Below are 25,024 nucleotides of genomic sequence, written 5' to 3' on the forward strand. Positions count from 1 at the left end.
TTTGGAGTGTAATGGAAAAGTGAATTGCAAGTTACAGGAGGCGAAAAAAAACCCACACAAAAAAAAAAGAAAAAGGAACAGGAACCAGTTACACCGTCCTCCTGACATTGATTCATTTCAGCTGGTGCGTAGTTACGAGCTGGGAACCACACAACTACTATCACTGGTTTTGTCAGAGAATCCTTCTCAAGTTTCACAGAACCCATTTCAACTCCCGCTGCTGTTACAAAAGCATCATAAAAATAGCAGCAAAACTGTGCTTTCTGAAGCAAGCAGTGCAGAAAAATATCCTTCACAAAAGCAAACTTTGCAGCATGCTGTAATTAAGCTCACATCCTGACAGCAGGAGCATGAAGTTTTATTCTAAATATAGCTGAAGTCTTTCCAATATACAACCCCTTTTTTAATGCAAGATTTACAAAATTAGTCATTATATGCCAGCATCCTCCTAGGAATTCTTTAAAAAAATATTTTGGGTTCTAGTGCAGGGAGCTTTGCAGCAGGGATTCATTGTAATCTCTAGTGTCAAGAAACAAATAATTTTGGTTTGTTTACTTATTGCCTGCCCAGCGCTGGGCACAGGGTGGGCACTGCACACGAGCAGGGAGGTGCAGCCTCCGTCAGGCTCGAGCAGGCAGCAGCACAGACAGAGCACAAACAGCAGACAAATCCCTTGCGTTTTCCCCTGGCATCGATCTCTCTTCCCAGCTTTCAGCACCTGTTTCCTCATGGCATTTTACCTTCGGCTGGCAAGGCAGTAAAGACTCCATCAGCTTTGGGTTGTCTTTGTTTAATTCAGTCTAAAGCAGAGATTTAAGCCAGCTCAGGGCAGTTCATACTAAAACGCAGCATGGCAGTCTGGCATCAGTGAGAGCACACCAAGTTTAAACTGAGTTTGGAAACCATGTTCTTAAATAGATATTCTTAAAATAGATCAGGTCCAAATCCTGATCCTAACTGCATCAGTTGAAGGCAGAATAATTAATAATTTCCACAAAGAAACTGTCCTGTAACTCCAGAGAAATGAGACTCTGGCCTGTGCTTTGTCTTTGCGTTTCTGGTTCAGGTTGCAGACCTCATCTGCATCCTGCACCACCTTCGCAGTGGAAAGGGAAGAGCAAGGAAGCCCCTGGGTCACCCTCCATTGCAGTGCCCATGGTGAAGGGGCTTCTTTTGGGTGGGTAAGTGGCCTGGTGAGAGCCTCTAGAGAGGTGGACTTGGCTCTGAGGTAGCACGACACCAGGTAGGACAAGCGTTTCCAACAAGGTGTGCACTACAACTGCTTCAGACAGCTGCAATGGCTCCAAAGCAGCTGGGCAAACTCCTATAAAAATAGCACCAGGCTCCCAGCAAAATCCATTTTTGATTGAGCCCAGCCTACTCCCCTCTCCTTGCACTCTGTAAACTGAGCCCAGCTGCTGGCAACATGCACCTCAAAACCAGGCTCTGGGGATTGTATCCAATTTCATTGACTGGGGCAGCACCTATGCAAGCTTGGTAGCAGCAGAATCCGGCTCCTCAGCTCCATGCCTGCAGGCTGACCTACTGGAAAGCGACAGGAACACGAGGATACGCTGGTGATACTAACAAGTGCCGGTACACTCGGGTACTTAAAAGAGAAGGCTTGTTCTCCAGTCTACGCTGGCCCAGATGAGCCCAACACTGTACCTTTTTCTGCCCTCTCCTGCCCAGCGTTTTATCTGCGTAAAACACAAACCTGCTGCAGCACTCCGTATGTAATACTGATCAGCACACTGTGCAGTTTCTACATCATTTGCCTTCCTAAAGGTGGGCATGGCAATAATGACACAGAACATCAGACCTGTGAGTTCCTCTTCAATCCCCGGGCTTTCTTAGGGATGGCCGAATTACCTGACTCAAAACCCCCAGGATCCTTCTTGCCTGTGGCTGCTGCTCTGCTTGGAAGTCGTAGTATTTCTCCTGTTCTGTACAGTATGATGCACAATAAACCTCTCTCCTACTGCACATACCAAAACTCACATGGAGAAGTGAGCAATGTCATAGCCTGTATCAATTCCCTCTAAAAACAAAATTCCAAACCCTGTATTTTGTAAGAGGCTCCAGACTGTGCCTGGAAGCTGTGAACATGTAAGTGAGCAAATCCACCATTTACCCAAGGCTGTTTTCCTTGTGGTTTTTTTCAGCAGCGTGCATGCATGCCTTCGGTGTTTACTGTCAGCAATTTCCAACGTGCTGACATGGCTAAAAGTGACCGCAAAGCCAATGCAAGCAGGCAAAGAAACAGAAGTAGAAACGGCAGGAGGTACAAACTTTGCACTTCTGCAGCAATAACTACCGAGGTAACCTGGCTATCACGGGAAAGAACGTGATTAGCACAACTTGGAGCAGCCTCACCTTTTCCTCCTCTTTCATTAACCAGTAGAGCTTTGTTCCCGATGTTGCTATTTTTGTGGCTGACGCATGCAAAGAGCGAAGGAGAGCGCCTTTCACACTATGCGTGTTATATTTCTTCCCCTGATATTGGCTCATTCAGGGTGGCTGGGTTGTTTTTCCAGCAGCTTCATGGACTTCTCCTCCGCAGTTTAACTCCAAGAGCAATTTTTTGTTTGTATTTGCTTATTTCTGAGCAGCTTTTGAAAGCTAGAGGAACAATGCAGGGCCTGAAAACATCCCGGGAATGATTAATAGAGACTTTAGAAACATCACCACAAAGTTGAGGTCCTCAGCCTGCCATACCTTTAAGGTACAGGAATGTAAACTAATACATGCAGATTTTAAATATCTATACCTGAGTTTCATAATGCTCTGTGCAAAAAAACCAAAAATATTAATGAACCAGGACAGGCATAAAGAGCACCTCTTAACCTGAGATCGCGAAATAACAACTCGCTCTTGGTTTTACAAGGAAAGCTTGTCAAGCTCTCCTCTCTGGATTGCTCTTCTGTCTACAATAAGCAGCTGAAACAAGCAGAACGAAGCCACACAGGTCGTCGTTTCCTGTAACTCCCAAGCTGATGCAGAGCTATTTTCTAGAAAACAGGAAGAACCAAACGAAGATTTTCTTACCGCTCCACTGGAAAAAAGCCCATCTCTGTGGAAAAGCTTTACTCTAGTAACTTGTAACAATACACATGAAAAGCTGCTCATGTAGAAGTTTCCATTTCTCCTTAAGTTTAGTATTTCTCCAGTTTTACATTTCAGTTATAATACAGGTAACAAATGCTAAGTACCACAAAGTCAAAGAAAACCTACGAAACAAGTCATTGATGATACTTCGAAACCTTGCTTGGAATTAAATAAACTTCCCTCATTTTCCATGTTTAGATAGTATTTCCAATGCTAATAGGCATATACACATTACAAGTGAAAGTCCTGGGCTCGCCATATCTAAGATTAATGCACATACCACATGGCATCAAATAATAAGCACTGAAAAGCACTGGCACCTGGACGTGTCTCTCAAGAGCTGCAACCAATTACAGATTTAATCTATAAATAATGGCGACGAATGCTTCAGTGTCAGCATTTTTGCAAGAGAGATCCTGCCCTTTGCAAGAAGAAAAGAGAGTAAGGAAGAGGACGGCACGGGAAGTGCATTCCTCTGTATGCTGGTGCTTTCACCGAGAGCACTCAATCTCTTCTGTGTTTACTGACTGGGTTCTCATCCAAAGCTCACTGGCAGAATAACACATCCAGCTACGATGAAGCACTTGATGTCATGGAGCTGCTGGATGCCGGTGTCGCGATGGTCATAACTTGCACGAGTGAGGAAAGAGCACAACAGCATAGATCACACCACCTCCCTGTCCTGCGAGGCTGTTCGTCGAGAATCAATAGCTTCCCCGGCCAGGGTCCGCCGTCCCAGCCTACAGGATCAATTCGGAAGCATGATTTGATAGTTACGCTGCTGTGAACTCCTTGCAAATCCCGGCGGTGATTTAAGAGCCGTGCTAAGAGCAGAGCCATGAACTCTCCTCTGACTGAGAGGCAAGATCTGAGTTTCCCGGAGCGACATTCAGTCCAGATCTTTTCCTGGGCTCTGCACAACCATCATCATCTGCTTACAAACACCAGACTCAGGGCGAAAAAAGGCAAGCGTGGCCACCCCACATCGAGCAGACCCAACCGCCGGGCTGGGCCAGCTCTGTCCCCCCCGCAGCGTTTGGAGGGAGAAAAGCCAAGGTTGTTCTATAGGCACTTCTTTCTCTGTAACCCAAATAAGATCCCCACTGTCCCCCACAATATGAATTTCTGATTCCTTAAGAACTTCCTTACATGTCCTGTTGAAAATATTGTCAAAAGCCTCTTTTTAGTTTAATGCAGAAGTAACTGTCAGGACACTAATGGCCTTCAATGGCCCTGACCAGCCCTACCTGGGCCCCAGGACCCCATGTCCCCCCCGGGGCCACCAGCCCTGCCCCAGGGACACTGCAGCAGGGCTGGTCTCCAGCTCCCCACAGCCTTATCTGGCCACCCGTGGGCCCATGTCCCAGCCCGGCCTCAGGAAACCCTCGGCCCATACAGCACCCTCATTCCCTTAATTAATTTATTAACATGTTTTTCAATGCCAGTAATTCCATGAAATTTGTCAGGTTTAGATTCCACCACCCCTCCCCCCCAGCTGTTTTCAGTCCAAGATACCAGAAAGACAGCCACAAAAATAACTGACCCTGCCATTTTTCCTTTGTCCAAATCCCAAGAACTGCAAATTTGGACCAGCTTCAATGCAAGTACATATCACAGCTGAAAATCATAATTTTTATTAATGTTCTCTGCAATTACGGAAGACAGAATTATTTATATAGCAAAATGTACCCACAAGCCCTAATAAAATACCTTGGGAATCTTTTACTTTGCCATGGGTGCAGACATTTTTTTAAAGAGAAAGAAAGATGAGAAATTGTGGCTTTGCTCTCAACACCACTTAAATTTAGTCACTGGTACTGCAAGGTATAGTGAATATAGCTCCCCGTACAGTGGACAACGACAGGTAAGCTCTCCAGAAGGAAAACTTGGTTTCTCCTCCAAACATGCCTCTGGAAGAACAGCTCCTTTTACCTTTGTCACCTCAGACGCAGTGCAAATATCCGCCTTTCTTTACAGAATCCAAAATTTGCCTCTGCCCAACAGAAGAGGCTTATGCTAGTGGTCTTCATGGGAACTGAGTTCACTCGCCATGGAAATAACGAGCTTGTAAAGTTCTAGCACAGGGACAGCCCAGCACTTGCTTGACAGAGCTCCCAGGACCCGTGAGCGCAGGCCAACATGGCAGCAGCAAAGCATGGCACGCACCCTGCAATCAGGTGGACGTTTTTATCTAGTCTGTCAAAAATGGCTCATAATGGTAAACCTGAGGTCCTTTTCACTAGAGATCTCGAGGAGATAAGGTGTTTTCTTTTGCACATCTGCTAGTGGCACACATAAAAACATCCTGGTTTTGATTGATCAGCATAGCAGTTATGTTCTCTACTGCTGCCATTCCCATTTCAACTTCCAAAACTAAAAGCGCGATCAAAACGCCACATCAGCTGCAATGGTGAGACATTCACTAACTGTGGGCTGGCTTGTTGCTTGATCTCTTCCATATCCCTTCCTAAACTGCGGTAAAAACATTCCCCCAAACTGAAGCCAGACGGGGCAACACGATTATGAGAAGAGTCACAAAATATAGTCATTTGCATATCTGTGACTGACACAGAAGATGATTAATTAGGCATTCTGAGTATAAGTATATACGTATAAATTAGCATCTATTCATCATTTAAACTGTAATAGTTTTTTTTATATCTGAATATTAACTACATAGGAAAATTACTAAGTTTTCTGTGGAAGGGCATCCAACGAGAAATTTTGTCAGCAAAAATAAAACAAGAATTACAAAAATAATACGAGAGTGAACAGTAAAGAACCTGACCTCAGTAGCGCCTATCACTGCTCTGTTCCACATCACTCGTTGCAAACTCTGCTACCTCTCTCACCATCTCTCTCCACACCGATGCAGGCACATTCCCAACAATTCTTTACGGTAGGGGCATTTCAGGAGCACTATCTTTGACTGAATTTAAAAGGCAATGGAAAAACCTTCCGGATTTCACACATCTGCTATGCAAGCAACCCCTACACCTCATTAATATTAAAGACGACTGAGAGCAGAACTTTTAACTACATCTCTACCCAGCAGAGCTCCTCAAGACACACATCTTGCACCAGCACAGACTGATTCTTACTGGGGTAAATAATTAGAAGGAAATAGGAGTTCTAAGTTTTTAAAAAAGCTGGATGTAACCTTTCTGCCAGGAAGCACAAGACACTTCAAAGACTGTACTTTTGCAAATGAAAGAAATCTGGTGATTTTGTAAGTGTGAGGAGACAACTTGGAAAATTACCAAAGCTCACAGCTCTTGAGCAGAAGTAAACAAGACAGGAATGTGGGAAAAATGATAGGCAAGACAGAAACTAATGAAGATATAATTGCCAGTAACGATATTAGCAAAGTTTGCTTGGAGCTACAAAACGCACAAAGGGTAGATAAAGATAAAAAGGAGGTTCTCAGGTGGCATAAGTGGAAGCAGCTGCTTTGCTATGCTGATTTGCCCTTTCCAAGCATCTGGCCTGTACTTTCAAGAACACCAATGCCTACAGTCAACCAGTGAAACAGAAAACAGCATCCTCCAAAGGGTGAGTATTTATCTAGTAGAGAATGGAGGTGAACTTCGTAACATGGAAGTTCTTATTGGGCTACCTATATGTGGCAGAACTAGTAAGAGAAAGAAAATGGAAAGCACACTAGCAAAAGAACAAACTGTAAAACCTCCATTTTCTTCTGTTATTTTTTCCTTTCTTAAGAAATAGGGAACACTGACTGTTCCCTGTACATCAAAGTGGTGGCTTTTACGTGCAATGGTTTGGCAGCTGCTGTCCCAGCATCTTCTGCATGGGTAGAGACAGTCCATAACCACAGTATGTAATTTAGTTCTGCGTGATATCACGGAGAGCAATACACCTTTGTGACTGATACCCAAGTTATTTCAGTTGAACAATAAAATAGAGTAGCTGGGAAATAAAACAGAAAGAAAGAAATTTAAGGAAAATATGATTTTAAAAAAAGTGCAGGTTCTTTTGTGATTCAAGTTTCCTGAATTCAGCTAAATTTAGAGTTTTAATTTACCCATTTAAATTTACCAGAATGTTTAGTGGTCTAGGCTTCTCCTCTTCAAGTTAAAAAAAAAAAAATGGAGGAAGAAAGCCCTGGCTTCATTTTCTGCATTTCTGCAAACGTAAGTCTGTCTATCATACATCATTTCTGCATTTTGGGGTTGTTTTTAGCTCCGAGACTCCAGGTCTGATCTAGAGAGTTATAGAGCACTGACAGCTCCCACTAAACACACGCACGAATGACTCCAGCTTTGCCAGAACTAAGCAGGGGTCGGGTACAACTTTCTAAAGGTCCTTCAGAACAAACAGAAAGAACTCGCGATTTTCTGCATGCCAGCTTTTGAGCTCATGCCTGCTGAGCACGATCCCTAAAATCACAGGACTCCTGAGGGCAGGGAGAAGATATGTCCTAGCTATGTCTTGGGGCCAAGCAAAGCTGCACTGAACAGTATGTGGATGAAGCTAAGAGAGGATCACAGATAAGATAACATCCAGACAAGCGTAGGTCACTTCTCCTGCTGTCAAGGCAAGAATTATAACCACCAAAGCTAAGAAGATCAATTTAAGTGACATAGAGTCCTTAGTGCCAAGAACATCCACCCGCCAATCCAGACTAATGCCTGCCATGCATCTAGCCATAGGAACAACTCAAAAAATTCAGATAGTAGCTAAAAGAAAACTGATGAGGTAAACAGGCATAACTCTACAGATGGGTCTTTTCAAACGTCGTGATTAAATAATAACAGGACAGGGAAGGGTAGTCTACAGGATCCAGTGCTCACAGCAGCCTCAGAGAAGTGCAAGATTCTCTTTCAGCAGTTAATGAAAGAGCAAAGGCAAGTTCGGGTCATGGCCTTGCAGATTTTATCACAAGCACCTGTTCTGTGCCTAAGAAGCTGCTAATGATCTGGTTGAATGGGCGTGAATCCCTGAAGGAAGGATCCTTCAAAGATAGAGCAAAAATCTTTGATTGAGGCTTTGAATTAAATAAAGTGGCTTGGGACAAATTCAGCCCTCAAAGCTGAACATAATTCAAGCATTCATCCCAAACTCTTGTAACATTACTCTTGTAACATTCACTGGCTACAGAAAGGGACCAATTTCTTGAAAAAGACTGTTCTGGCAAGAGGATGAGGGACAAAAGGAAGAAAAAAGCTCTATCGTTTCTATGGAAGAAAAAAGGCCACCTTTGGTCTTTGCGAGGTTTGGTTTCTGTGAGCACAAGGCTGGAGACTGCCTTGCACTTAGTGCTGTGCAGCAAGACTCCTCCTGAAGCTTGGGAGGACGTTCCTCTGGGACAAAGCCATTGTCTCGGTGGCACACCACAGCCCAGGCCTCACTCACACCTTGTGCTGGGTTGGACTGGGGAGAAGGGTTCACAGCAGAAAGTCTACAGTGCACCGACTCTGCTGGAGGACACCATCCTGACAAAGAAATCAAACTGAAAGAAAATAAAAGGGAATCGCCTACAAGGGTACAGTTGCATCAGAGAAGAAGGTTACTGAAAGTCTGGAAAAAACCCCAAACCAACCAACCAAAGAGCTGTCAGTTTGCTTGCTGGCTCTTGCCAACGGATACCCTTTCTTGAGCCTCAAAAATCTGAATTTACCAGAATTCTGCTCTAGCTAGAGCAACACTAGTTATACAACTTGATCTTAATTGAAATATTTGGTGCCTGCTGATATGTTCAAACAAATTCACCAGATCTTGATTATGCGCTGGCAATTAAAGCCATTAAGTCAGTAGACAGACAGCAGGTTATTTCATTGCTATTTGACAAAGCCAGCCGTCTTTCTTTCCCCCTGTCTATGTGACAGCACTGTAATTAGCAGTAATCAAATACTATTTGTGCTAGGTGTCGTGAGCTTGCTTCTTTAGCTAGCAAGATACCTCTACCGATTGCAGAACACAAATCTACCTCTGGTCAGACGATACACAAGATACAAAGAGGAGAAGAAAACAATGAAACACGAGGAACGACGGATGATTGCTTATTTCAGGCTGAAGGAGTTTGTTCTTGAAAGCCAGATTCAAAATTAAGAACATTTTTTATTTCTGCAAGTTATATATTAAAAGAATTAAGCTAAATTACAAAAGCCTGATCAAGTAGTATTGTGAAATACAATAACAACTACAATTATATTTAGCATTTATGTATTCCCTGCTTGAGAAATGCATGCAACCTCCATTAGCATTAATGGGTGTTCTACTCATGCATCAAGCAGAGACTAGAGCCTAATAGTGCATTACATCTTCAAAGTACTGTACAAACATTAACTAATTAATCCTCATAATCACCCTGCGTGGTAGGTAAGTGATACATGAAATGTATATCTGAGCAAGCCCAAGAGCAAGACAGCACCACTCTGTGCCCTTCACAGACCAGAAATTCATCACGTTTATACTGCTGCTGAATTCAGATATATTTTACAAGAGCAAGAGAGGGACCCATGGTAAGCCAAGTTCACTGAAGCCAGCAAGAAAAGAAGTACCTTACACCTCCCTCTCTCTTCCCTCCTCCCTGGGCTCTGGTGGGCTCCTCACATTAATACTTCCTTGACGAGCAGGAAGTCTTAATGCCCACTGCTTCCCCTTTGGATTGCTACTGGGGGGAGAGAGCTCTTGAATCCTGGGAAGGAGAAAGGAAAAGATCCATAGGAGCCTCATCACTGCAGACTTCTCCTCCATTTGTACCATCCCCTTTGATATCTTGATCTTCCCCCTCCTCCCTTTCTGCTACTGCTCTTCCCAGCAGGCTTTCTGTCTTCAGAACCTTTTGGCAAAGTCTGTGTATCAAAGTTCCATCAGGACCACAGGACGAGGAACTCAGCCCTCGATTTGAGTATTCCAATTATAGCACCTGAGTGGTTTCTCTTTAAACAGCAATCTAGCAATGAACATGTTTCATCTTTCCATTGCATTCTGAACACCCATTTTGCAACAGGCCAAAGGCAGGAACTTGGACGGTAGAACTTTATAAGCAGCCAACTATTTTAATACCGTGCAGAGAGGTCCTTGGCTGTATATGCTCAGAGAACAGTTTAGAAAGGTAAACAAGACAACAAAGTAGTGTAAGAGAGGAGGTGGGGTGTGTGCTTTATGGAGAAGAAAAGGGAGGAAAGGGGAGAAATATTAAATCAGAAGGGAAGAAAGGAAAAGTGGACCACGTACTTAATGAATACCTTACACTGCACCATTTTCATCACTGCTCTGCCTTCCAAAGCTCGCTCAGCCCAGTATATGCCGCAGTGAAATGGTGAGGTAGCAGGTGCTCTGACAAACACACACAAAGATATTAAAGGTGTTTACATTTCCACCAAAGCCTCAGAAGCTCAGTGTCAGAGTCAAGGCCACAGTCGAAATCCGTGGGTCTCTGACAAACTGGTCTTCTCCATGGAGAGAGGCCAAGTTCAACCTTCCTCTCTGCACGCATAGCCCTGATCTTGCCAGCAGCCACGGGCACTTTTCCATGGTTGCTACTTGCCTGCAAAGTGATGTGTGCCATTTACAAGCCCAAAAGCAGATGGGTGAACAGGGAGAAGCACAAGCATGAACAAAACCACAGATTCAAGAAAGATGCTTTTAAAAATGTGCTTTACTACCTTCTGGTGTCATATCAAACACAAGAACAGCCGGTATGAAACGAGAGAAACTTTCTTTGAAGAACGCTTAGAGTTTTGCTTAAAAGTAGCCCACGCAACATAAATTATACTTCATATGCCAAACCTTCAGCTAAAGGTGGTGCTCAAAACCGGTTCACCCCAATTACTTTGGCATGCAGAGTTCAGGGCTTGGATAGTGACAGGAGCTATAGGATGGCTCAAGCTGGTGTATTTCGTCTTTAAAGACAGAAACACATTTGAAACATTCTGTTTTCATTTGCCACAGACTGTCTAGAAAGTTTACAAACACATATCCTAAATACATATGTACTTACTTATATCAATCCACAACATCAACCGAGTTTCAACATGGTTATGTGTAAATCTTCTTAGGAAAGGAACTTTCACATGCCCTAGAGTTTCCCGGTCAATATTTTAACAAAATGTACCACGGTACAGAGAGGAAACAGCAGTGACAACTGTGAAGCTCCTGATACTTGGGAAGGAAAACAGACCTGAATTTTGGCTAGAACAATTGAAAATGGAATTGAACTTTCTGGGAAGTGCTTTTCTGTTTGTAAAAATCAGGTTAAGACTTAGAAACTTGGGTGTTCACAACTAGAGATGACCACACCCAATGGGGGTTACAGTTCCCCTCCTCTTTATTTAACGTGATTCAAGAAGTCCACAGTGGCAGCAAATGCAGCTTTTGCCCCGGATGGGTGCCCCTGCACCAACTGTTTTTATATGGAGTGGTAGAGCAGTGCCTCTCCTAACATAAGGCAAGCACATGTCTGCAGAAGGGAACAATATATTTTTTTTCTGCATTAGAACTGAGAACTTGCGTATTATTTTTATCTGCTTTTCTTTCAAGGAAGAAAAGGTTTTCCCAAAATCCTGTCTGGTGAAAAATCAGTCCATATGCATGAGGAACACGAAGCAGCCTCCTAACCGTGGAAGCTTTCTTGCACGCTGAAAAGCCTGCTGTGCACTCTACCCTTACAGGTCTTACAAATTTTGGGGTAAGCATGTGCCACCAGCTCCCTTTGCCTTCCCCAACCCTGACCAGGCGCCCAGACCCACCTTCCCTTTCCCGAGCTAACGGAAGCCCTGAAACAGTCCTCACACACAACTCCTGCAGCACCAACTTCACGCTGCCCTGTCTTCCCAAAACGAAGAGAACGAAAGGAAATTTCTTTCATGCCTTCCCTAATCCTGTTGCTTGATATGTGGGGAGGGGGGAGAGAGAGAACAGCACAGAGAAATGAGACTGTGAGAAACTGGTCTCATTTCAAAGGAGCCCTCCCTCTCCACTAGTAAATATTCAGCAAGTGTTGTGACCATTTAATTTCTATCTTCTCTCTCCTTCTCAGTCAATGACTATATAATTTCCAAAGATGTTGAGGAAATATTCCCTGATCAGCTGAAATTTAGCGTAGACAAATGCAAGGTAATGCACATAAAAAGCGGCAGTTTCCTCACACACGCTGATGGATGTTATCTTAACTCCAACTGCTCTGGAAAATTCTTCAGCATCGCTGTAGGCAGTGGAGTGAAAACACCTGCTCTGTACAGAAGGACAAAGAAGTGGCAAAGAAACAAGACAACAGGGTGGAAGAATGTGTTAATACAGGGAAAGAAAAAAATGTAAAGCCATATGTAAAGCCTTCATGCATACTCAAGCTCAAGTACTCGCTGCCTCATTTCAAAAAGGATACAGGAGAACAAAACTTACTACAGCTACAGAGAAGTTCCCATCTAAGAAAGGATTTAAAAGATTAGAACTATTAAGTTTAGAGAGAACTCAGGTCAGGGCTGACATGACAAAAAGTATGTTAATATATGCTTTAAAGAAAGTTCCCAGAAGTGTGTCTAGCTCCCTTTTTCTTATTTTTTCCTTATACATAGGAAAAATGAGGACTCAATCATTTAATGGAAAATATATTTAAGGGGAAGCATGTTTAAAAATAACACTCAATACCTTGTTGAAACAAAGGTCTCCAATTAAAAAAATAATACGTGTTCATCACTAAAGAGATTTATAGTTTTGCTACAAGTTTGTATGGTTAATGACCCCTCTTGCTTCAGCCAAAACATAACTGTTGTAACCAGGTAGGGGAAAAAATTCCTCCTTGCAGACCCCACTATATCATCTCTCAGGACTTCCAAAGCACCTACTCAAGCTGAGCACCCGGCTCCTTCTGAAATCCATAGCAGTTGGGTGCTCGGATCCCAGAGTGCCATTGACCGCTCCTTCATCCTCCCAAAGACACAAACATACATCTTCAAACATCTTAAGCTATGCCCACATGGTGCAAGCAACACCCGAGCCTGGCGGGACCAGACTAGCTCTGGAAGTAGATCTCAGCTCAGCGTGGGCTCTGTGGACGGCGTTGGCGGCTGGCAGGACCTGCAGGGCCGGTGCCTCTGTGCAGTGCTGTGGCAGGGCAGGGGGGACAAGTCTCTGCCCCGAGCCACTGTACAGTGCACACTTGCCTGGATTGCCTCTGCAAATGCTGTGCCCTTGTTCCGGCCACTGCTGGAGTGTCTGGAAAACCAAGGGCCCCAGTCCAACCCTGAGGACAACCTCCTCCTTCAGTATATCACACAGCTGCTGTTCAGGATGAGTCCGAGACATCCACGTCCCCAGGTTCACAAGCAATGTGACAGGCTTCTTGTTCAAAGCTGAGATTGAGTTGCATCAGATATGATTCTGGCTTGATTTTCAAACAGGCCTAATTCTGCTCTCACTTTGACTTTTTCACTAATGCAAATGAATTAACTCCAGCTATATGCTAATGCAGCTAAGAATACAATTCAGAAATTACAGAGGCTATTTTGAGGATTTTCTTTCATTTCATGAAAGACCCTTAACTCTCCTACTCTTTCAAAGTAAGCCAAAGCATTCAGATGTTGCTGGTACAAACTGCATCATGCAAGACACAGAAATAAAGAGTAAAACAAGTGCCATAATTTAATATTCAGGCGAGGCGGCTCAGCACTGCAAAGCCTCTATGCATTGTTGCAAAGGAACAAAAGTTTAGAACTGACTCCTCTTTCCAGAGAAGTAAAGGAACCCCCCCGCTCGCTTTTTGTTTTGTTTTTAGTTTTTAAATTACAGTCTTGTGGTTTGTGCAATTACAGCAAGAATGTATAAACGGAGCTGCTTTTTAAATGTAGAAACAGGACTAAGGAATTTCTCATAACACAATCCAAAACACTATGATACTTGCTTGTTTGTTTGCTTTTAATGTTACTGATCGCTTCTCACCACAAATCCTTTCTCCTTTGCCCAATTATTCCTTGTCATAGTTCACCAGTTCCCCTCTGTCTGACTTCATCACTTTCATAGAATCATAGAATGGTTTGGGTTGGAAGGGACCTCAAAGATCATCTAGTTCCAACTCCCCTGCCATGGGCAGGGACATTTTCCCCTAGATCAGGTTGCTCAAAGCCTCATCCAATCTGGCCTTGAACAGTGACGCAGGAGGGTCTCATCCTGCAAAGTGCCCAGCACAGCCAGAATCTGGAGTCCGCAGCAACTGTTTCTGCAGCAGTCCAGGCTGCTACGGCCAAGCCCAGCACATTGCAGGCCTGCCCTCCCAGCTTGCCTTTTACAGTCATAGAATAGGTTGGGTTGGAAGGGACCTTCAAGATCATCTAGTTCCAACTCCCCTGCCATGGGCAGGGATACCTTCCCCTAGATCAGGCTGCTCAAAGTCTCGTCCAACCTGGCCTTGAACACCTCCAGGGATGGGGTGGCCACAACTTCTCTGGGCAACCTGTGCCAGTGTTTCACTGCCCTCATTGTAAAGAATTTCTTCTTTATACCTGATCGAAATCTCCCCTCTTTCAGTTTAGAGCCATTGCCCCTTGTCCTATCACTACATGCCTTTCTAAAAAGCCCCTCTCCAGCTTTCCTGTAGGCCCCCTTTAAGTACTAGAAGGCTGCAATAAGGTCTCCCCAGAGTCTTCTCTTCTCCAGGCTGAACAACCCCTCTCAGCCTGTCTTTGTAGGAGAGGTGCTCCAGCCCTCGGATCATCTTTGTGGCCCTCCTCTAGTCAACCAACACTCATTTCATAAAGGATTCCAGAAAGACAGCAGTCAAAATGCAAATCTCTAGGGAAAGCAGTCAACTTACCCTCCCCCTGTAGACAGAAAGGCAACTGGCCCTGTAAAAAGGATAACAGGCTTGGGCTTTCTGCTTTCAGTGCCCAAGCATGTATAAGAAAGGAAACTCATCTCACGTCCCTTTGTGTGACATTTGCCTCATCACGAGCACCCAAGCTGCCCAGAGCGTGACCCTCGCCACGCACGCTGAGGGTGTTTCAGAAGCATACAGGAGCAACTCTCTAACTATAGTCCAAAGGGAAGCGTGAAAGGATTTGTGCAGGTTCTTTGGGGAGGAGGACGGGTGATGCTGCCAGCCAGCGCTTCCCAAATTCTCTTTGAAACCCAAGACCGTGCTGTGAGGACAGAAGCTTCTGTTACTCTGGACACAGGCGGTGGCACGAAGCAGCAGCTCCGCTCCTCTAGAGCCTGACAGTATTCTGCCCCGTGTGACTGCGGTCACTGTATTTTTCCTCGCCTTTGTGCTGGGAGTGAGAGCAGACCACAGCGCTCATTGTTCTCAGGGATTTACATGCCAGAAAATCATGTGCGCCCTCCTCTTTCCCTCCCTCCCTCCCCCCCTCCCTCCCACTCGCATGTGCACGCACGGAGCAGCCGTCCTCTCCTCCTTTACGTTTATCCCGGGCGGTTGCACCAAGCCAGGGGAGCACATCTGCACTGCCAGCCACACCTGCTCATTACGCTCCGCTCCAGCGTGACTCACAGCAAAGAAAGTTGCAGTTTGAGGGGTGGGAGGTGAAGAGACGTGTGAAAAATACCTGGCAAAGTAATGGGGATTAACACGAGCAATACTCTGTAAATCACGAGATCGCAGGCGTCTTTTTGCTACTCGCACCAGCTAAAAGCAATAAACCGAAGCACAAACAAGACGCCTCCCCCAGCACAAGTTACATTAAGGCAGGAAACTGACTCACGCTGGGGCTGCGTCGGGAATTGCATTACTTTAATGCAGAGTTGCAAAATTTTACTCATCCACTCAAGGCAAGTCACATTTTGACGGACAAGCGAAATAAATAGATTTTTCATTATAAGTGTCCTACTAAAAGGCTGACAAATAAATCTTCCCGCAGCGGTATTGCCTTCCACAGTAGTTTTGGTGCTCTGAATGCCAGGAATATATAACAAGTATTTAAATGCATTTGTTCATATTCATATAGAATTGTCTTTTTGCATAACAGTGAAAGTCCCCAGTTTTTGTCTCAGCCATACTGGTGTAAATCCCAACTAAAGTCTGCTGATGTTTCCTATTTAGGAAAAGCAAGCTTATACCAAGGACATGTAATGGGATAGCATTGGTCAGCCCACTAAGGTTTCTTAGCATACCTTGATTTTATCTGCTGTTCTGCTAGAAATAAAACAAAAAGAAAAAAATGGAACCACTATCAAAGAAAAACAAAAGGCTATGTTCTCGCTTCTCTATTTTCTGGGTGCATTCGGAATTCATGGAGATCATTGTAGTTCAGTAGGAACTTTAAAAGGTGAGCTCACGATTTACATCAACGAATTCATCATTCCCAGTAAAATCCGTCCTAACACTGGCATTTCTTTCCCTGTCATGCTGTAAAACAAAAATATTTCTGAGAGGTTCCTCAGCTTTCTGTGCCTTCCTGTTTATAGACAGATAAAACTCTTTCAGAGCTGAAACGCAGTAAATTACTACTTCAGAGACCTGTGACTTTCCTTTGCCTCCAGTTATGCACGAGTATCAACTGTAAGCCAGGTGTAGTCAAATTCCAAAGGCCTAAAATGCTTTTAGAATCTGAAATGCAGTTTTTAATTTAAAAAAGAAAACCCCTCTGTTCCATTTGGGGATTTCTACACTCCTGCCATCTGATTACCTATCCTGCTACCTAAACAGAATCGGACAAAATAAAAATCTGCTTCAGTGGTTAACTACCATCAAAAGATTGTTTTATCCAACTTCTTCAGAGAATAAAGAAAATAAAGAGGATTTAAGCACAAAACAAGCGTGGACTCTCTGTTGCTAGTGGCATGGAAAAGAGAATGCAGACAGCAAAGCTACCGCCTAAACACAGTCTGTAATAGATTCCCTATAAGCAGATCCACACGCTCACACAAAAGCATCTGCCAGCAGAGCTAGCGCAGGCACCAGCCCAGGACTATTTTAAAAGCGCAGCTTACGGAGCATTTCCTCAAACCAAGACGCAAACCCCGGAAAAGGACTTCCTGGCTGGCACAGCTACAAGTACACGGCAGCTTTCTGCCGGTTTCACAGCATCGCCCAGAGCGACGCCCCAGACGGAAGCGACACGCCAGCAGGAGAGTGGCCCACGTCTCTCCGAGGCTGCCAGTTCAGCTGGCCAGGGTCTTGCGAACGTCCACGCCGGGCGCTCTGCCACCACCTTCCATCCCAGCGCTGCTCAGCGAAGATGGCCCCGGCCATCAGGAAGCCCTCTGCACCCCGGCTTTATTTGCAGCCTGTTCACTTGGCCAGCCTGCATGGCCAAATTTAACCTACTTCCATTGCGTGCTCGGAAAAGGAGCAAAAATAAGACAGGATTGTGCTGCCTCCATTTCGAGAGCATAGTGTCAGACGCTGAACTTCAGAAGAACTCCCCCGGGACTGTTCAGACTAGGAAAAAAATGTTGTTTCCAGTGAACTGCCTTAACTCGATTGATTATCCCACTTTAGTGCCAATATAGACGCATTTTAGCCCCTCTCACACAATACTAGCAGGCCAAGTAAGTGTTACAAACTGACACACCGCTGCCAACACGGCTTTACTACATGGGCCTTGAATGAGCCTGAGATAAGAGGAGCTCTATTTTGTTACTAGACTCAAGCCGAAGACTATTTGTAGGCACATAAACTGTCTTTAATGTCACCATTTATTGCTCATTTACATGTATCGTACAAACATCCAGCCTCTTACATGGGTGCTAAGGTACAAATTTCAATGCTAAACTGCAGGCACGTTAAAAACATGTGAAAAACATCCTTCTCTTTCCATCTTCTCCTGGTTTAAAAGAAGGTGGTGATTGCAAGGACTCAAACATATGCTGATAGACCGTACTGATTGGAGTTACATGCCAAAATGTTCTACGCAAAACTCTGCATCTCTCTGATTTCCCCCAGTTTTAACTGTAACTACTTTGGACAAAGTCAACCGATATCTTCTCTACCTTTATTAAACTGTTTTTTCTTGGAAGACCCCTGGGTTTATATGATGGACCCGGACATCTGACAACAGATAATTTTAGGAAAAAAAAAAAAAAAAAAATCAGCAGTTTTAAATGCAAACTGAACAGGCATTACTTCTGGGAAGGAAAACTCAAGTAAAATAGAAATGTAAAAATGCTTTCAAAGCTACGGAGGCTCAGTAGCTTTCCCCAGTCCGTACTAGCGGCCTGTCTGGGCAGAAGCAGCAGCTTGCTGAGCAGATAAATGACTAATGGTCTGCACCTGTCTCTCCTCCTTCCTCCTGCATACAGGGCAATGCTGGCTGCACTGCTCCCTTTTGAGACAATATTCAGATATTTACACCACTAAGAAATTAAAACCCTGTGCATTATAAAGGTGCTCCCTGCATGCGTTTGCTCTGCCCCACTGATCTCTGTTCTCATGAATATCACAGCTGCGATATAAAAATATATGATTTTTAACTGTTCAGCGGGATTATTCTGCCAGGGCTGGCAGCAAATAAATTAAAAGAGAGGTTGAAAGAATGTAGAAAGGCCTTTTCAGAGCCCTGCAGCTAAAGCAAAGGAAGAAAAACTGCTTAAGGCTCCCTGCTTCCTCCTCTCTCCCAACACATACCTCCCTTTCCCTACGATTCACAAGAAGTGATGCTCACATTCTATTAACAAAGGTCATGGACATGTCTTCATGGCAGGCACTGGCCCAGGAACTGATATGGACTTAAGTGACATGCACTAACAAGAGTCCTTCAAGCAATGATTTTGTTTCTCATGAAAAATTTCAGCTAGTGAAGAAACCAGTGCTGCTGGATCTCTGCTCACGTAGTCATGCTGCTGCCTCTGCAAACTCTAAAGCTGAGGCCATGGAAGGCAGTCCCACCCAAAGGAAGTTCAGCTGCAATAGACACCAATGCGGTAAGAGGCATCAGGGCCTCTGAACCCTAGTAAAGTGTAATAACGCAGAAGACTGAAAGAACTCTAAGAAAGTTACTCAAAAGACCTGTAAGACTGATGCAATTTCCATCAGGTGTCATGAACTGTCCCTGCAGGACTCAATGGCCACATGAAATCATTGACACTGGGTAAAAACTGAGATCTTGCAATGGCTAGTGTCATCCAAAGTAGCTGTAATTGTTATTAAGTTCAGGAAACTACAGAAAAAACATAGGCTTCTACAAAACTGCTCACAACTTAAGAATACTCAGCACCTCTATTATATACTCACTGATAATATATGTATGTTTATGCGTGTGAAATGTTTCAGAGTTACTTTACAGAAAGTTGTTCAAGAAAAGGCTCAACTTTCTGCAGAAAACAAATTTTCCATTAAAACACTTCTGAAGTGGAAAACTTCATTGCTGATAGAAAATTTTCTAAGCTGACTGCTCTCTCCCGAGCATCAGCACCCATATGTCCACACATCAATATACTAGACCTGTTTCTGTGGTGAGGGTTACCATGGCTGCTTTATGTGTGCTCTCCACTTTTCCCTGTATCAGCAGTAACGTTCACGTAGCTGCTCAACGGACTGCACCAGAGTGCTCCCCCGAAAGAGTTCCATTTGAACCCGCTGTCACCCAAAAAAAGTTTTCAGCTGAACCTCAGCCAGCTCTCACCAACACGACTGCTGGCACACCATAAGCACTGGGAACACGAAGCGAAGGGCAAGAGACATGTAGAGCTGCCGCTTGCTCCACCAAAGACTCATGCTGGACATAAGTGACTGGAATAACCTTGGCCTTAGGGTACTCTTTGCCCCAGTACTTGAAGTACTAAACACAACTCATTTTCACCATCAGCTTTATTTAGAAACCACACTGTTCGCTGCTGAAAGAGGAACCTCATCATCATGCCCAAACTGACTTGTGTTCTGTGGTATTATTTAAAGACAAAAAGTACAAACTGGCAGCTCAGCTGTATGTCAAATGACAAAACTGGGTTCCTGAATTATTATTTTTATTTTAAATAGGCAATAGGCATCCACAGAGCCGACCCGAGTGTATTGAAATGTGTACAAGGGCCTCAGCAGCCAGGGCCAGTTTCTTTTCTTGCCTTCCTTCCACAAGCAGTCTCACTGGTGTCAGTGGAATTATTTGTTCAACCGCAGGGAACACACTTTGATAACAAATGTGTCCTTCAGTGTCAAAAACAACCCAAACTAAAACCCATAACGTGAAGGGCTGGTAGGAAATACTCTCTCTCCTTACAAGGCTCTGGCATACAGCAGAAACACGAGAGAGTTGACATGAAGATGTCTGCCCCTGATTTGAGAGGCATTTTTTCCAAAGCTGACACTACTCTGATTCCCACGTGGATCAGGATCATTCCTGACTGAGGTTTCAGTTCAGGAGCACCTGGTATGCTTCAGGTGCTTTCCTATTCAGGACAGCAAATTCCACACACAGTTAAACAAATGCCTGCACAGAGGCAAAAGACTGACCGGCTCATAGCAGAAGAGTTACTACATCCTCTCATCTTTAAGAAATGACCTTGATCAAGGTCAAAAATATTGCAAACGCAGAGAAATAACCCACACTGCCAATGCCCCTGTGGTGCCAGTTCTGTGAATAAAGACTCCAGTGTTCACTGCTGTCATTTTTGTAGCTGTTATGAATGCAGAAAAACCCAACGTATAAATAAAAGCCCAAAGATGCCGTAAAACAAGCTTGCAGCCTCCAAACAGTTGCAACAATTAAATACCACCCTAACTTTGAAGGGTGCAATTGGCAACTGGTTATTTAAAATTAATCTTTAAGCACTGCTTTAACAAAAAATGGCTTTTCCTGTGAAAAATCAAGAACTCCATACAAGTCAAACACTTGGCAAGAGATCTTGCTGCCCTCCATTGCAGTGTTGAAAAAATGCATTAGCAGAGATATAGGTTGGCTTCCTCCCCCTTTTCTGCTCATTACCATCAGTTTTAAGAACTGATTAGCTGTGGTTGTTATTCATTAGTCACATCTCTAAAATCTGAATTATAAACACCTCTGTGAGGTCTTATTCTAATCAACCTATTTTGAGTCTTGCAATTAATACTAACACCAGAAAAATGATTGAACAGTTTACATTTAAAGACCACCCTCTCTTCCCACAAAAAATCCAGGGTTAGATTTGCATGAAAAGGAAGACTAAAATAAGATCTACAAACTCTGTCATCCCCACAATACATCCTTTCCCCATGTATACTGCAACCAGTTCGGGTGGTTAATACAGGCAACATAATGGGTACACGGGAAATACGAAGCAGCCATCAATGATTTTCCTGATGGGGTCAGATGCTACACAGCTGATAGATCTCGGGAGGACAAGAACATGCAGGCATGACAGATTAAGTGACTGCCATTGGCTGGTTGCTTGCTCTGAAGACTCAGCTATGGACAATAATCAATTACTTGGGGCTGCTAACGATACTGATCAAACGCACTTAGCACTCAGCAGCTTGAGGGCTACCATCCTGACACTTGGAAAATACACAAGCTACCCACGGGCAAGATGAAGTAAGAAGCTGGTACCAGCAAAATCCTCAAAGTCAACAAGAAAAACAGCTTATTCCTTCTTTACCCCCCTGCCTGAAATGATAAAAAAATATTTGCTTAGGAGTAAGGACAATCTTTCCCATAAGACCATACAATTTAGAGATGCTATGGCCATCTGTGAAAGGTTGGGGCCAGTAGTTCCCATGGAGGGAGCCCACCGCCGCCTGAAGAATGACTTGTTACAGGAAACAAAAAGTCTATTGCCACCACACGTACTGGCTTCCAGAGGTCTGTGTAATAAGCTGCCTGACTCCTGACATTACTTCTCAAGCTTGACCTATGATCCAGGGTGATTTGGACTCGTCGTCATTACTGTCAGCTCAAGATGCTGATCTCTTTCCAGATTTTACAACCAGGGAAAGTAAAAAAATTTGCCACTGGTTTCAGAGAGCGCAAATTCAGGGCAAAGATTTATTAGTCTCAGGCATCCTAAACCACAACTGCCTCTTTTAAGGGTTGGGACAGGGGGTTGGTGGTTTGGTTTTTGTTTGTTTTGTTGTTGTGTGGTTTTTTTTTTTAAATAACTAAGGCCTTGTTCATGAACAAAAAATTCCACTGCTTTAACTGTACAGGTTATTTATTCCCTAATTCCTATACAGAAAAGAGATTCATTCCACAGTGATATAAGGCAGTGTTATACATAACTGAGAAGATACACTTCATTTTAGGGGATTATGCCCTTCCTTTAAGGGGTTAAAAAAAGTATTTCTCCAACTGACAGAGGAAATCACTTCTCTAATTTGTAAGAAAAGCAGTAAGTTAGACTAGACCTAACGTCCTGACCAGTTCTTTGCTCTTCAGCTCCCAGAACTGAGATTCTGGGCATCCGAAACCAACTTTTCATCCCTTGGGAACCACCCTTCCTTCTGCTGTACGGCAGACAGTCCCATTGCAACACTTAGACTGACCACAGGGATCAGTCAGCAAGATGGAACATACTCAAAAATGTCTTTACAAGCACACTGCGTTTAATCACCACAAGAAAAATAAATTCTGAAGAAATTACCAAACAGAACTGTCTGAGGAGAGTTTGTAACAGTTAGTCCTGCAGATAACTATGTTCCCTGGCAGCCCTTTCTCTGAACGCAGGAAATTAACAGCAGAAAATGTTTTACTTTTCAAATAATAATAAACTGGCAAATGAACATATTGCAGATCTGTACCACCAAGATGTTTTTGCAAACCATGTGCCAAGATCATGTCTCATCTGTTCTGGGGTTACCTCATCAGCAAGCATCAGCCTAGGACACGAGGCAATGTGTGCTATACCTGCTTGAACAACAGGGAGGAGTTTCAACAGGCAGAATGCAATAACTATTTGGATTTTTAGCTAAAATTTGCTCATTGTGTAGAATGAAAAGATGAACCCTCACCACAATGCACAGTGGCGATTCATTAAACTGTTAAGAAAGAAGCTGGTACTAAGAGCCCTGCGTAGTTAGTAATTATTCATTACTGAGCGAGCTAGCTCTAAGTACGCCAGCAATGACGGTTAATCCCTTCTTTCCCTCATTTATTCCTGCAGATAGTGCCACAGGAATCCTTCACAACTGCTGGTTTTCAAAATTTCAGTTCTAGGGCTCAAGATACCCCACCCCAGAAGGACAACAGCTTCTTGTATCTCCAGATGTACCAGCCTTCTGGTAAGCACTGACTGAGGCTGACAAGTCCATCACACAAAGCAAGGCTGCTGGGGCCAAACACAACCGGGTCTGCACAAAATGACCTCGTGCAGCATCAGGTCTGACACAGGTGCCTACAATCAAACCTGTTACATCCTCCTCCCCCGTTACTGCCTACAAGAATGACAGCAAACTGGGTTTGTTAATCCCTAAAAATGGCAAAGGGGAGGTTTTCTTGCTGTGTTCAACGGATGGGAGGAGTAGCCAGTCTCTTAGTGGACTGCATAGAGGTAGATAGAGGGGCAAAACACAAACTTCAACACAGGACACTGCAACTACATACTAAGAAAAAAAATTTTCAATCTGAGTGGAGCCAAACACTGGAGCAGGTTGCCCAGAGAAACTGTTGGTTCTCCATCCTTGAAGGTATTCAAAGCTCAACTGAACACAGTCCTCAGCACGGTCCTGATGCAGCTGACCCTGCTTTGAGCAGGGGCTGGATGACCTCCAGAGCTTCGACTACATTATCCTTATTCCACAATGCCAGTTTTAGGAGAAGGACCTATATAGCTCTGGGGGTTTCTTCTCCCCTCCTGTTATTTAGCCCTGGAATACAATGGAATAGAAGAGCACTGGAAGGTGAGAACGGAGGAACAGACACTCATTATTGATATTCAATTAATTCTTTCAGTTGTGAATACTGAAGGCACACGGTATCTTTTTTCTGCTATATCTGTGCTGCCCATTTGTGGATACCTTCAGCCATTACAATGGATTCTGATAGGTGGCTGGGGCTTACAAGCACTTCCACAACAAGTGTGAGCTTGTCACCAGCTTGAAGGATGTTAGTCAGGTGCTCTTTACTAGCATGGAACATGCTCTAACATATGCTGTCAAAAACACACATTCAAGAAAAAAAAAACACCAACAAAACAAACCAACACCCTCTGCTCAATTAAAGTACATTAAAAGGCAGACAACAGGAAAGCAAATCCCATCCTCCTTGAGAGCAGATATTAAACCAATGAGGTTTGTATTCTGCAAGCTGGAATGATTTCCCAGCGAGCCTGTTGGCCACAAATGTGCGAGAACACACCAGAGAGGTCGCTACTTTAATGCAACTTGCTAATGCCATGCATTAGATTATCCTTGTTCTTACCGTCTGTTCCATCTAAGGCCTTCTTGGAGGCAATTAATAGTAACTTGTTCCTGCATTCCATTATACAATTCTAGTCTCAAAAAACCGCAGTAAACTAGTTATTTCCTGTAACACACACAGTTTACTCATCCTCCTGGCTACTGCACATACCCAGCTAAAATACGGTATCAGAAACATCAGCGTTTTCTCCACTGTATCAGGCATTAGAAACCTAAGATGCATACATAAGTGCTTGAAATGCCACAAAGAGATTACAAACTGGTATTTTGAGCAAGCGTTTCAGAAATAAAATAATTTCTATCATTTAAGCCCTCTAGAATATTTAATTCACCGTGTCATTCCAATTCTCCCTTCCCTCATTCATCTGAATGCTCAAATGCTGCTCTCAGACACGTGCCTCTCTTACCTTTCTCTGGGACTAGAAAACTAGTTTTGCATATTGAATCATTATTTATTTCCATAGACATCTCTAGCTTCCTTTGACAGCTTTATCTTACTGATGAGGATAAATGTTCTTTCAAAAGCTACTGCCAGACTGCCCTCGTTCTCAGATGTCAAAGGATGCAGTCGGCGGAATCCGTCAAAAATAACTCACATGGTCTAAGGGATCTGAAAATTACAATTGATAGTTTTGAAAATACAATTGATACAGGGTAGCTTTGGGTAGGTCCACTAGC

General features: G+C 43.8%; 1 protein-coding gene across 2 annotated transcripts in view; it reads right to left on the reverse strand.

Annotated features, from left to right (window-relative positions):
• The window catches only part of MAML3 (mastermind like transcriptional coactivator 3), a 246,672-nt gene that overhangs the window by 118,757 nt on the left and 102,891 nt on the right, over positions 1 to 25,024 (reverse strand). The gene's annotated exons all lie outside the window — the stretch shown is intronic.

This window comes from Tauraco erythrolophus, chromosome 5 (genome assembly GCF_009769465.1).
Source record: "Tauraco erythrolophus isolate bTauEry1 chromosome 5, bTauEry1.pri, whole genome shotgun sequence".
Classification (NCBI taxonomy): Eukaryota; Metazoa; Chordata; class Aves; order Musophagiformes; family Musophagidae; genus Tauraco; species Tauraco erythrolophus.